This window comes from Dryobates pubescens, chromosome 22 (assembly GCF_014839835.1).
Source record: "Dryobates pubescens isolate bDryPub1 chromosome 22, bDryPub1.pri, whole genome shotgun sequence".
Lineage (NCBI taxonomy): Eukaryota > Metazoa > Chordata > Aves > Piciformes > Picidae > Dryobates > Dryobates pubescens.
In genome coordinates, this window is record NC_071633.1 from 15,534,561 (window position 1) to 15,546,264 (window position 11,704).

An 11,704-nucleotide genomic window follows, 5' to 3' on the forward strand; every position below is an offset into this window, starting at 1 on the left:
AGCAGGCAGAGTCCCCTACACCCTGGGGTTCCCTTTGCTTTGAGGGATGTGTGTGTGATAAATCCAGCTCTCTTCAAAAAGATTGGCTGAGTTGCTTTTATGCATGCTTTTTCATCTTGGCTTGCTTTGTTACCCTGCTCCACCACCAACCACCGGCTACTTGGAGGAAAGTATCCTCTAAGTGTTGTTAGGAGGTCTGCCCTTTTGTCTCCATAGAGAGGCAGTTTCTGGCGGCAGATGTCTGTGGGTAGCTGAGACAGCAGAAGCCTCTGCAGCCCAAGCAGGCTCTTGTCCCTTCACCTGGAGCGTGCTGCTGGGACACATCCTGGGACACACTGCTGGCTCCCTCCCAATGCTACAATGGCTTCAGCCTTCTCAGCATATGAAGTCAGGGAGATTCCTGGCTGCCTCAGAGGTTTGCCAGTGAAGGCTCTCAATCTTCAGAATCTCTCTCCTGCTCTGTACTTGTCCTTTTAATCCATAATACTCCAATGAGACCATTTTCCCAGAGGCTCTTTCCTGCTGGGAAGAGACCAGATGCTGTGGACACTGATTTGACACAGGTCTGAGTCTCATAAACCCTGAGAAACACTAAGCAGTTGCTGACAGTCTGTTAAATACCTTTTATGGGGATTAAATCTGTTCACTCATCCCCAGCAAGGTCAGTCTTCACTTTGAAAGGGAGCAAACGTGCCCTTGAGGATCTTCCTGTTGTCTCTTTACACTGTAAAACTGTGAGGTTTGATCCATTCTTCCCCTTTTCAAGGGTACAGTCTCTGAGAAGCACCCAGTCTTTGGCCCAGAGATGTTACAGAGAGAATGAAGCATCTAGTGCTTGGTCCCCCCAGCACCAGCTCCTTTACTTGCCAAGTAGAGAGGGTTTTGTGTCACATTGCTCTATTCAAACACCTCTGCAATTCCCATCTGTGGTGAGTCAAGGTTACACACATGGTCTGATTGCTTTTGCTTTCTTTCCTTTCTGTAGCTGCCACCCTTTTGGAGATCCTTTGGCTCCTTATTTGGACATCTAAAAGATGAAGCACATTTATTTCAGCCTTGTATCTCTTTCTGTAGATTGATTCTCCTCACACAGAACTTCCAATGAAATCAAAGAAGCAATACTCATTGCAACCGGTTTTAAGTGCTAGTAATGCTTCTGAGCTGTGCCAGTCACACCAGTGGCAGCAGGGTGAAGCTGCTGTGGAAATGGCAAGTTGAGAACAACAAAGCCAGAGGATTTTAACAGCTTTACTCCTACTCTACCAGGAAAATTGTATTTGTGCTTAATACCTGTCCATAAGGAGGCAACTGTAAGACTAATTGGTTTAAGAATTACTCTAATGGCTTTTAAGTGGATTGCTGAAGGCTTCATGCTGTAACCAGTGAAGACAACCGACAGATTTTTACACAAGGATAGCCAATTCCCAGGGCAAACTCTGCAGGATTTTTAGTGGCTTTTCAAAACTTTCCAGCCCCATAGTTTGACACTCAGACCTGGGTGTTTCCAGCTTGCTAGCGTGGTCATTTTGGAAGCTGTTCCGGAATGAGCAGATCAAAGCAAACAGCAACTGTAAAGCTCAGTGGCAGCTGCCTCTTTGCTTGGTTTGTGGATGTAGGCAGGGGCTCTTTTAAGCAGAGGCATCAGAACTATTCTTGGAAAAGGATGGGAAGTTGCTGACTTCTCATGACAGAAGTCCTCCTGGGTACTTCTGACTTTCATCCCTGCTTGCTCCTTTTGTGGCCTTGAGTAAATCAAATTTTCTGGGGCCAGGTGCTCATCAGGTGGAAAAAGGCACAGCTACATTAGGGCCAGTGCTAAGCCAAGTTACAACAGCAGGAGACCAGGCCCTCGCCCCATTGCTCAAATGGGGATATTAGCACTTACTGACCCCACAAGGATGCTGTGAGGATTAGTGCTCATATGGCACTTGAAAGATGTACAGTGCTATATAAATCTCAAGTAGTATCCTACCTTAGTGTTCAAAATGCTTTTAGGGATCTGCAGGGCTTCCCTTAAAGCATGGAATGTGTGACTGCCTTCTCACTTTGTAGCAGATGGAAAGCAAAAGCAAAGTATTTATTCATACTGGTTAACAGGGTGGGCTCGGCTGCACTTGAACTGTGAGGAGAGTTTAGCTTAAAAATCTGAACTCTAATTTCAGTTTTGCAAAGGGTTTTTAGTTCTTCTAAAATCCTTAACCAAATCCTTAGACATGAACCTGGCAGCCAAATTTTGCAGTCTGGTCTTCTCACTGACTGGTAGCTAGGGTAAATCTATTCCAGCCAAAACACAGTGCTCTCATCACAGTCTGCTGGGGCTGTTGAAAAGACTGGGACAGAAAATGAAGTCATTCTGTTCAACCTTCCTTCTGCAGAAGGTTGGCTGGGTTTTATGGGACAACTTGCAAAGGGGATGTTTAGTTTCTGTCATTTTTACTGTCTTTAAAATAAGCAGAGAGGGAAGGCCTTGATGGAATCAATAAGGTCAGCACATCCTCCTTGAATTACTCCCTTCCAGCTGAATCAAAGAAAGAGCAGGTTCTGTAGTGAAGGAAGTGCTTGTATCACCAGTCCTAGGGCCCAGGACAAAAGCTGATCTAGACATACAGCTCTAAACCATCACCACCTTCTCAACTAGGATCAAAATGCCACTGTTCACTGATTTGAAATCTGGACTACAGGTAGCAACTACTTAGTTCTGGTAGCACAAACTGCTGTTCAAACCCCAGGCGAGGAATTACACACCGAGGAACGGGAGCTGTGCACCTGTGAAATGGACCAGAATTCTGAAGCAGCTGCAGTAAAAGATTATCTTCATATGAACTCAGAAGCAAACACAATGCAAATTTTTATGGTTTCTTTAAAATCTTTGTTGGGTTTCAGTTTTCTTAAGTTTGGAGGAAATGTTCTTAATGTTATTTTATTTTTGCTCTTATTGTAAAGAATAAAAACATACAACTCTAGATAAACTGCAACTGAGAAAAGGTGGCAGGGATGCCAAAACTTGGGTGGCTTGTACTGTTTCTGTGGTGACATTATGCTGCTGCTGCAGGCTGAGCTCTGCTGGGGTGGTGTGATGGCTCAACAGTGAGGCTGAAGCGTGAGGCTGGTTTCGTACAAGAGGGAAGCAGGGGGCGAGCTACAGTGAGAACACAACTGGACCAGTTCAGCTCAGTCAGAAGACTGAGAAAGCATCAGGAAATGGGAGAAACATTTTCCTGACAGGTAGCAAGCAAGAAACCAAAGCCAGCCCACGGGGCGATGGTGCTGAATCGGGACAAATACGCTGATCTTGACCTTGCTTGTGCAGGCTCCTGCTGGACCAGGCCTTGCTTTTATTCACCTGGGGAGGCTTGCTCCAAGTCTATGGTGCTGGCAAGGTCAGGCCAGCAGAACCTGACACTTGGTTAAATAAAACTCAAAATCCTACAAACCAAACAGAACCAAGGGAGGAAGAAGCAAATGCCATTGGGAAAGCAGTCGTGCTGCCTGGCTGAGCCTGCAGCCTGACTGCTCTGTACTGAACACTAATCTCCATCTCTTGTACCCCTGCAAGCCTCTCGCTCCAGCCCCTCTCCCACCCATTCCAGTGAGAGTGCACTGAAAGGTGTGACTGAGGCAGCTGCTCTCCCCTCTGGGGAGTCAAGCATTTTGCCATGTCTGAAAGTCTCTAGCACTTACTTCCTTTACTGTGATTGTAAAGGTCACCAGGTGCAGTAGGGCCACTTGGTCTGGGATCCTTCCTTAACATGGTTATGCTGATTTTACTGTTTTAATTCTTTGTTTGGAATGTATTTTTTTTTTCTCATTTCTTCAGTGTGTAACAGCAATTAAAAACATTAATTTACCAGGTGTTTTTACTGTGCAGAGATGATGTCTCCTTGCTCCTTTTCTCTTTCTGTGACAGCTTCAGCATGCAGTGTGTAGCCAGCTGAACCTAATAGGCAGTTTTGTGCCACTTTTATGGCCACCAGTTGGGTGTGGCTCTGCCCTGCAGCTACCCAGCACCCTAATGAATCTGACTGATGTTGTCACAGCCAGCTACACCATTCCTGTCTGGGGAACCCTGAAACACAGACACACACACCCCAGCTCTAGGAAGGCTGCTTGCTGCCCAGAAATCCCAGACAAATGGCCAAGCCTTCCTTCACATCCACCCCAGCAATATTTCCAGGAGGAAGAAGTAGGATAGCATGGACAATTTTCTCTGGTTGAGGATCTTCAGCTGTTTGATGCAATGGGACAGATATTTGGTTTCATTAATGCTGAACCGGGCCATCTGTCACCAGCAGAACAGGTTTCAAGGATTTATAGCATGGAAAGTGGGAGTGTGTAACTGCTCCCAGTTTATTAAATGGAGCTGCTCACAAGCTTAACAGAGACCTCCTCAAACTCCCCTTCTGAAGCAGTTCCTGATGTACCCCTGATGGACGAGTACCAGCTAGTAATTCCTTTCAAAGTCCAAAGGGGTTAACAACAGGGTTAACAAACTCCTGCTTTTTTCCTCTTTAATTTTGTCTTTCCCAATTCCTTTCAAAAACTTAGAGGCCTGCTGGGAGGAGCATCCTGTTTCCTCACACCTACCTAGATCCAGATGGAACAAAGGTGACAAAATATTCTCAGACTGAGTGTGTGGCTGACCCCTGCTGTGCTTTTATTCCACAACCAGCTCCCGCAAGGATTCACTCTACATTCAAAGAACCAGTGCCAATATGTGTATTTATCTGTCAATCTGCTGATCCTTCAGTGGTTCAGAGATTCTGTAATTCCTTATGTAGTCTTGGCCACCAGCACTGAAATTCCTGGACCCTCCTGGCTCTCAAATTTTACCCTCTGTGGCCCAGTTCTTTCATGAAGCGACTCCCCCACTGCAAAGCGACAGACTGTATTTGCTTTCTTGGTACTGCAAGGATGTAAGTGTTTCATGTTTATGACTGTGTTTATACACCATCTCCCACCCAGACCATCATGGAGGTGCTGCTGGACTATGTGGGGACATGGAGACAGCACCTGAGTCTCCTCTGGACCTCAGAAGCAGGATTCTCATTGACCAGTGCAGGAGCAAACTCGGGGAACAGCACTCTTTGGCTTCATTTACTACCATTAAGATTCTTTGTCAGATGGTATTAGAAATACCATCTTTATCATGCACCCTGCTGTCTGAAACCACTTAGAGGGAAGGAAGCCAGAGACATCAGAAGCATCCCTGCCAAGCAGAAGCCCCACTCTACCACCTGGTTTAACTGACCATTACAGAGCCAAAGGAAGTGGCATTTTGAGCCACACAACCACAGCAATGCTGCTCTGTGTGCCAGACCAGGCAGAGCTGCTTCCACTGGTTGTGTTTTGACTTCTGCAAGCTTTCTGTCACTGTGTTCCCGAGGCTTTTAGCACCTTTTTCTGAAGGAAAACACAAACCAAACCAAAACAGGACCAAATGTTGGTTGCTGCAACCAACCCTGTGTTTGTGTGCAAGTCTCACAAAGTTCTGGCTAAAAAGCTTTATAAAGCTTTCCACTGTATAAAGGAAAAGGTTGTCTGGTCACAGTTTTCATAAGAAGTGAAAAGTTCAGGTTTAGGGAGTTGTCATTTTCATTCTCATTTCCCCTTCTTCAGTGCTGTGCCAAAGAATTCACTTTGAGTCTTAACAGGCTCTATGTTCTCTGCAGCCTGACACCTGCCAGCCTAAGGAAGGAGCTGCTGCTGCCTATCAGAGGTGGAGCAATGCCCTGTTTGTTTTTGCAAAGATCAAGAAAAAGACTAAATCTGATAACATGGCTAAGTAGAAGAGAGCAAGGAAGAGTCTTTACAGAGGAGAGACAGAAGAGCATAGATGTATTGGGTTTGTATGGCAAGGTTTTGGTAGCTGGGGTGCTACGGGGGGGGGGAGGGGGGGGGGGCTTCTGTGAGAGCTGCTAAAAGCTTCACCTGTTTCTGAAAGAGTCAGTGCCAGCCAGCTCCAAAATGTACCTGCTGCTGGTTAAGGTCCATCAGCAACAGCCTAGTGCCTCCACAGAAACTTGTTTAAGGCAGAGAAACATCTGTGTAACTGTAGTTGCAGCCAGAGAGAGGAGTGAGAGTATGTGAGGTCAGTGAAGACAGAGGGACACGAGATGCTCCAAGAGCAGAGATTGTCCTGCAGGCCATGGTGAAGACCACAGGAGGGCAGGCCAAAGGGAAGCATGAGCCCTAAAGGAGGTCTGACTCCTGATGGTCCCAACCTTGCTTAGCTGCACATAGCCTGAGAAGCAGAGAGACTCTCCCAAGAGACTGTCCAGGCCAAGGTAAGGAGGAGCCCTTGGAGGCCTCAGAAGTAGGTTCCTATAAAGGAATCTCAATATAAATTAGCATCTCACCCACACAGTGCTTTTGCAAGCCTTATTCCTCAGCCAGCTGTGCTTGTAAACAGGCTGCTTTAACTGCAGAGGTATGTTCCCATTGTGACAGCTCTTACAGTAACAAGCTCAGTGTGGTAGGTTCTACTCAACAGTGAGAGATCTCCATGGGATAAAAAGCTCTTCCCCATGTCCCTCAGGCTTGCCCAACCTCAGTGCACAGCACTCCCAGGGTTGCCCTCTTGTGTCATCCTGGCTGGCAGATGCCAACCAAAGCTCCCACAGAGTTTAGGGACTAGGAATGTGTCCTCCAGCTCTGGCTTGAAACTGGCTTCAGGGAGGAGTGTACCAGGGAGCATGGGAAGCAGGAGATAAGTAACACTAGAAGTTCTCAAAAAACAGTAGAGCTGCTATCAGTCTTTCAGGCAGGCAGTGGGTGGCTTCAGGGAAGGAAGTGTTGCATGTATCCTACAAAGACAGATAAGTTTGCTTGAAAATCAGAAGAGGAAACAGTCTGTGCATCCTCTCCCTCCCTCCACTGACCCACAGAGAGCTACTTCAGCATTAGCATAAAGAACCAAGCCCGGGGTGCAGGAGCTCAGCAGTTGTCTGCAGGCTGTCCAGAAGCAATGATCACAGACAAAAATAACCTTAAAAGATCTTTCCAAATATAGTCCCTCATTATTGGTGCTGTATCAGTTTCATTTCAAGCTGTGCCTGGCAGTATCTCTCTTGTTCCCTTTAAGAGAACACCAACAGGTCCTGAGTCACCGGGGCCTGTCTCTAGCAAGGGAGACTGAAACAAACATACTTCAGTGTCATAACAGCCAAAAGAATGGAGAATGCTTAACCTTCAAGGCTCCCCAGTTAACCATAAGAAGGGTGAGCTTACCAGAGGCTGATGAAACTCACAGGACACAGCTGTTTCAAGGCCCTGCTGTACATACTGTAAGACCAACCTCTAAGTTTGGGCACAGTGACACAGGAAGACCATTTGTGGTTACTGTTCCTAAAACCTCATCCCATGCACCTGGAAGTGGTCAGACTCATAGGACCAGTTTGAGCCAGCTGGAACCAAGCTGCATGTTACAGCCTGACTGAAAGCTTCACTGAATGGGAGCTACTGGCATAGAATAAAACAGGGAAGGGAGTGGGGTGTGAAATGTCCCATTTTCTTCCTTTTTGCCTTGGAAATGTTTACTAGCTTGCATACAATGCTGGCAAAATCCTGCCATTTCACACAGGAAGAGAACAGATTTACCCAGTGCAGCATCTGTGGTATGCAAAAAAAGCACAGAGCTGTTGTCAGACTGCATCAGTTGCCTCTTGGAGGTGCTAAGTACACCATGGGTGCAGGGCAAACTTGATTAGGGACTGAGAAATGGCTATATCTGCCTCTGAGCTAAGGAATTTGTGAGACCTGCTAGCCAAAATACACCATTTCAAGGGACCCAATACTGCTTCAATTAGCAGAAGACAAAACTCAGTGTCTTCAGAAGAACACAAAGTCAGAATTCAGCTAGTTTTTGACATGAAGGTAAGTTCTTAGAACATGGCTCTTGTGGCTCCAGCTACCCTACCTACAGTCTGAGCAATCTCTTCCTCTGTGACAAGGATGAGAGCCAAACTGTCCCAGAGAACTGTGTTCCACAGTGCCAGTCCCAGTTAAGTGCACTTGTCCTGGGAAATAGCAGGGTGGAAACTCCTCAGATATTAAATATATGGCTATTCAGCCTGGAGGGAATTACCACCACCAAATCACAGTGGCTGCAAAGCTAACTTAGATGATCAGCTTGCAGCTGGAAGATGAAGGCATCATAAGCAGGCAGATGCTGCTTGTTGAGTTGAACCACAAATTAGAGTTGGATGCCAATATTGCCCTGGTACAGGGTCACTGTTGAGCCTGGCAATGAGAGCACAACTCATGGTGCAAGTTCTTGCCATTACCCATGCTGTGGTTCCTCAGTGGCATGATGAAGCAGGAAGCACAGTCCTTCCTGGGATACTCCACCTTGAAATCAAAATACTGCTCAGGACAGAGTCCCTGTGGGCTGCTTCATGCTGCACTGTCTGTTGTACACACAGACATGCAAGCAGAGAGCCAGCACCCCCAAGATAGAGTCTTCTGCCCAAGTACATATCCCAAGAGCTTGAGTATTGGGAAAACTTGGGGAGGAGGAAGACTTGAACAATACACCACCTTACTCTCAGCCTCTGGCCAGCATACCTATCTCACCATGTAAACAAATACAAACTGAGAAGCATGAAAGGAAGGAATCAGAAACCTCAGTCTCCCATTAATCTATGCAACTGTAAGCAAGGAATTAATTTCTTTCTTGGTCTGTAAATAAAGTGTCAGATTTTGGCTTCATGGGGATATATTGATGCCTTCTCATTAATGCCATGAAAATCTAGAATACTTCTGGATTTTTGGCTCCCAAGGCACTTCAGAAAGGCATGCTAATGAGACACCTCTATTAGTGATTACACCTTAGCAGCACACTGACAAAGGTGGTGTTTACCCGATGGGCTTCTAGAAACTTCTTGTAGGTTCTGCCCCACAAATGACTGTTACACAGTCTTCTACATGTGACAGATGTATTTGCTTTTCCTTTAGGCAATAAATGCCAGTCAGAGTGGAAATATGCTCAAAGACACTTGTAACATCAATGTTCTCTACGTCGGGATGTGATAATGTCACCCTCCCTGCACACAGCCCCTGCTGCCTTGAGTCCTAGTGTAAACCAGCATCTCTATGAACTGCTGTGCAATGTGCTACACACACACCTAGGGAAAGGAAGCCCAGGCCTGGAGAGACTGCCAACATATGGATGGGATAAAGCAGGAGGTATTCTTGGGACTATTCTCCAGGTGGGACCCGAGCTTGAGAACAGGTCAATGATATACCCAAGGCCACAGGAGCCTGAGCTTAGTCCATAGTCTTTCATATAAGAACACCCAACTTCCTCCAGTGTTGTCATGAATTTTTATGCTTACCTTCACCTTTGGAGGTGTATCACTGCTCCTGTGAATCTGGTGTCAGTGTCCCCAGTGTCACTGCAGGCAATGACGCAGAAGTATTTCCTCCCTGGGAGCAGGCCTGTGACAGTGCTGTAGAACTTTTCTGCAGCTGTGAACCACAAGGTGGTACTGACATCACATTTCAGCACACCATAACCAGTCTACTAGTTGTCTTTGACATCTGAGCTATGTCTTAGAGTCAGTGTTAGGGACTTCTTCAACCAGCTGCAGATTAGTGAGTGGCTTCTGCTGTTAGGGATCCTCTATCTGTCTTTTTCTGGGGAGGGGGGAAATTCACTTCAGCCCCTCCCTTCCAAAGTCCCTGTGTGTCTAGGAAAGTACTTCTTTCCTTGCTTTCCCCTACTATGAGCAACCTGAGGACCAACCTGCCCTATGCATGCAAGTCCCTTCTGACAAAAATATAAGGCCCTCTCTGAAGAGATGACAAGTACAAAACACACTGCAAAGGTCCTAACCCTCACCAGATCTTTACAGTAATAGAAGTCTCTCTTAGAAGGAAGCCAGTCTGCCTCCACTTGGCCATCACAGAACCACTTCCAATGGAAATTATGTCACCAGACTGCTGAGGGGGAAGACACTGCTGTGTGTTATGGGGATTTGCCTGATCAAACCATGGCATGAAATACAAGGCAGTATTTGGGGGTATCTGGAGAAGTAACTGCTTTGCCCTTTCCCTCTACATTGGACAGAGCAAGCAAAGCCCTAACAAATACCTTCCTTAACCCTCAGCTCTGAACCATGCTGCTGCCCTGCTTGGCTCAGGTCTGAGTTAGCATGGGACTTGGAAAACACAGTGGCAACTGTGGAAACTCCTCTTTGACCAGGGAGTCTCTCTTCCCTTGAGTGGAAACAACAGTTTCGATTGCTCCTGCAGCATGTTTTTGGACAAGGGACATATATGATTTGGATTGCTTTCTTCAAGAACAACAACAACAAAGCAACCTTCTCAGCTGAAATGGTGTGAAGTTTCCATCAGCAGAAGAATACATACAGTCAATAACCAAGAGACTAAGATGCTCAAGTTTGCTCTATACTGTACCTGCAAATTGCATCTGAATGTCATAAAAGGCTCCTCTGTAACTATTCTTGATCTCCTCTGTAACTATTCTTGATGATGACATGGTACAGGTCAGGAACAGTGAATAAGACTGGGAATGGTTCTTGTCCTCCCTCTGGTTGGTATCCTTTCTTTTTGCCACATCATGGGTATGAGATGGTGAGCCCTGGCCAAGACAAATGTGGTGATACAACATTCTGTTTCCTGACTTGGGTGATAACAGAAACAAACCACATCTCTGAACACAGAAAGGAGATCTGTGTCTGCAGGAGCCACTTGGTGGGAAAATGTCTCAAGGACAACAATCAGAGATTGCTTCAAGCTATAAAAGCAACAACAGGCTTTGACCCCAGTGATGTGTGCCTGGGTGGCTTGGGCATCTAAACCTTATGCTACAGTTCAGTAGATTAATCTTGAAAGCTGAGAAGAAACAGCTGGTGTGATCCAGATAAACTGGTGTGGTGCAGTTTGGACTGGGAAACATATTCTTACCCTGGTGCTGATTCTGCAGGGTCCTGTAAAGACTCAGCTGGTGCAGTAGTCTAGGGTTAAAAAAGAAAAGCACAGAAATGGCTCTTAGCCTCCACAGACATGAGCTCAACATCTGTAAATAGAAACTGTACCTCCGAAAGGACAGTGCTGGCACCTCGAGCATCGTCTTGACAATCCGATCGCTCCCCTTGCTCACGCAAGGTTTAATCAAAAAGGATTTCACTTCAGTTGGCATGACCTGCAGTTGCATGCTTGAAAACTTCTGCTTCTCATGATGATGCAGAGAGCTTACCAATGTTTTATGGTTTGCTGACCACACTTACTCCGGCTGCAGAGAGCTGGGTTGTGCAGCTGACAAACCTGTGCAGAAGCCCCTCTACACTTACCACCACAGGAGAGGTTTATCAAATGACTGGCCATGAAAACAGAGTGAGCAGTCATACTGGCCTTCATGAACCTCAAGTTCTGCATGAGTCTCCAAGGGAGAGCTCATGTGGTAGAGGCCAAAGGATAACTAAGGCCTCCGTAGCCCTGCAGTATTTCACCAGATGCTCAAGAAAACTGACTGCAGGATATCTCCTCCAACAGGACACCACAAAGAGTCTCACAGGGAAAGATGTATGAATGCATGGTGCTGTCCTGGCACAAACCACCATGTGACACTTCAGCCTCACAGTCAGATCAAACCTATGCAAAGGATAAAAGGAAAACATATATACACACACATATGGAGACAGAGAAATTAAGAGAGACTGCACAGAAAAGTAAAGGCATACTT

General features: G+C 46.3%; 1 long non-coding RNA gene across 1 annotated transcript; it reads right to left on the reverse strand.

Moving 5' to 3' along the window:
• Positions 1-9,338: 9,338 nt before the first annotated feature.
• Positions 9,339-10,981, reverse strand: LOC128898361 (uncharacterized). The gene is made up of 3 exons (XR_008462818.1): positions 10,927-10,981; positions 10,417-10,600; positions 9,339-9,465 (listed from the first exon to the last, which is right to left on the reverse strand). It is a non-coding gene; the product is annotated as an uncharacterized LOC128898361 (long non-coding RNA).
• Between the last annotated feature and the right edge of the window lie 723 nt (positions 10,982-11,704).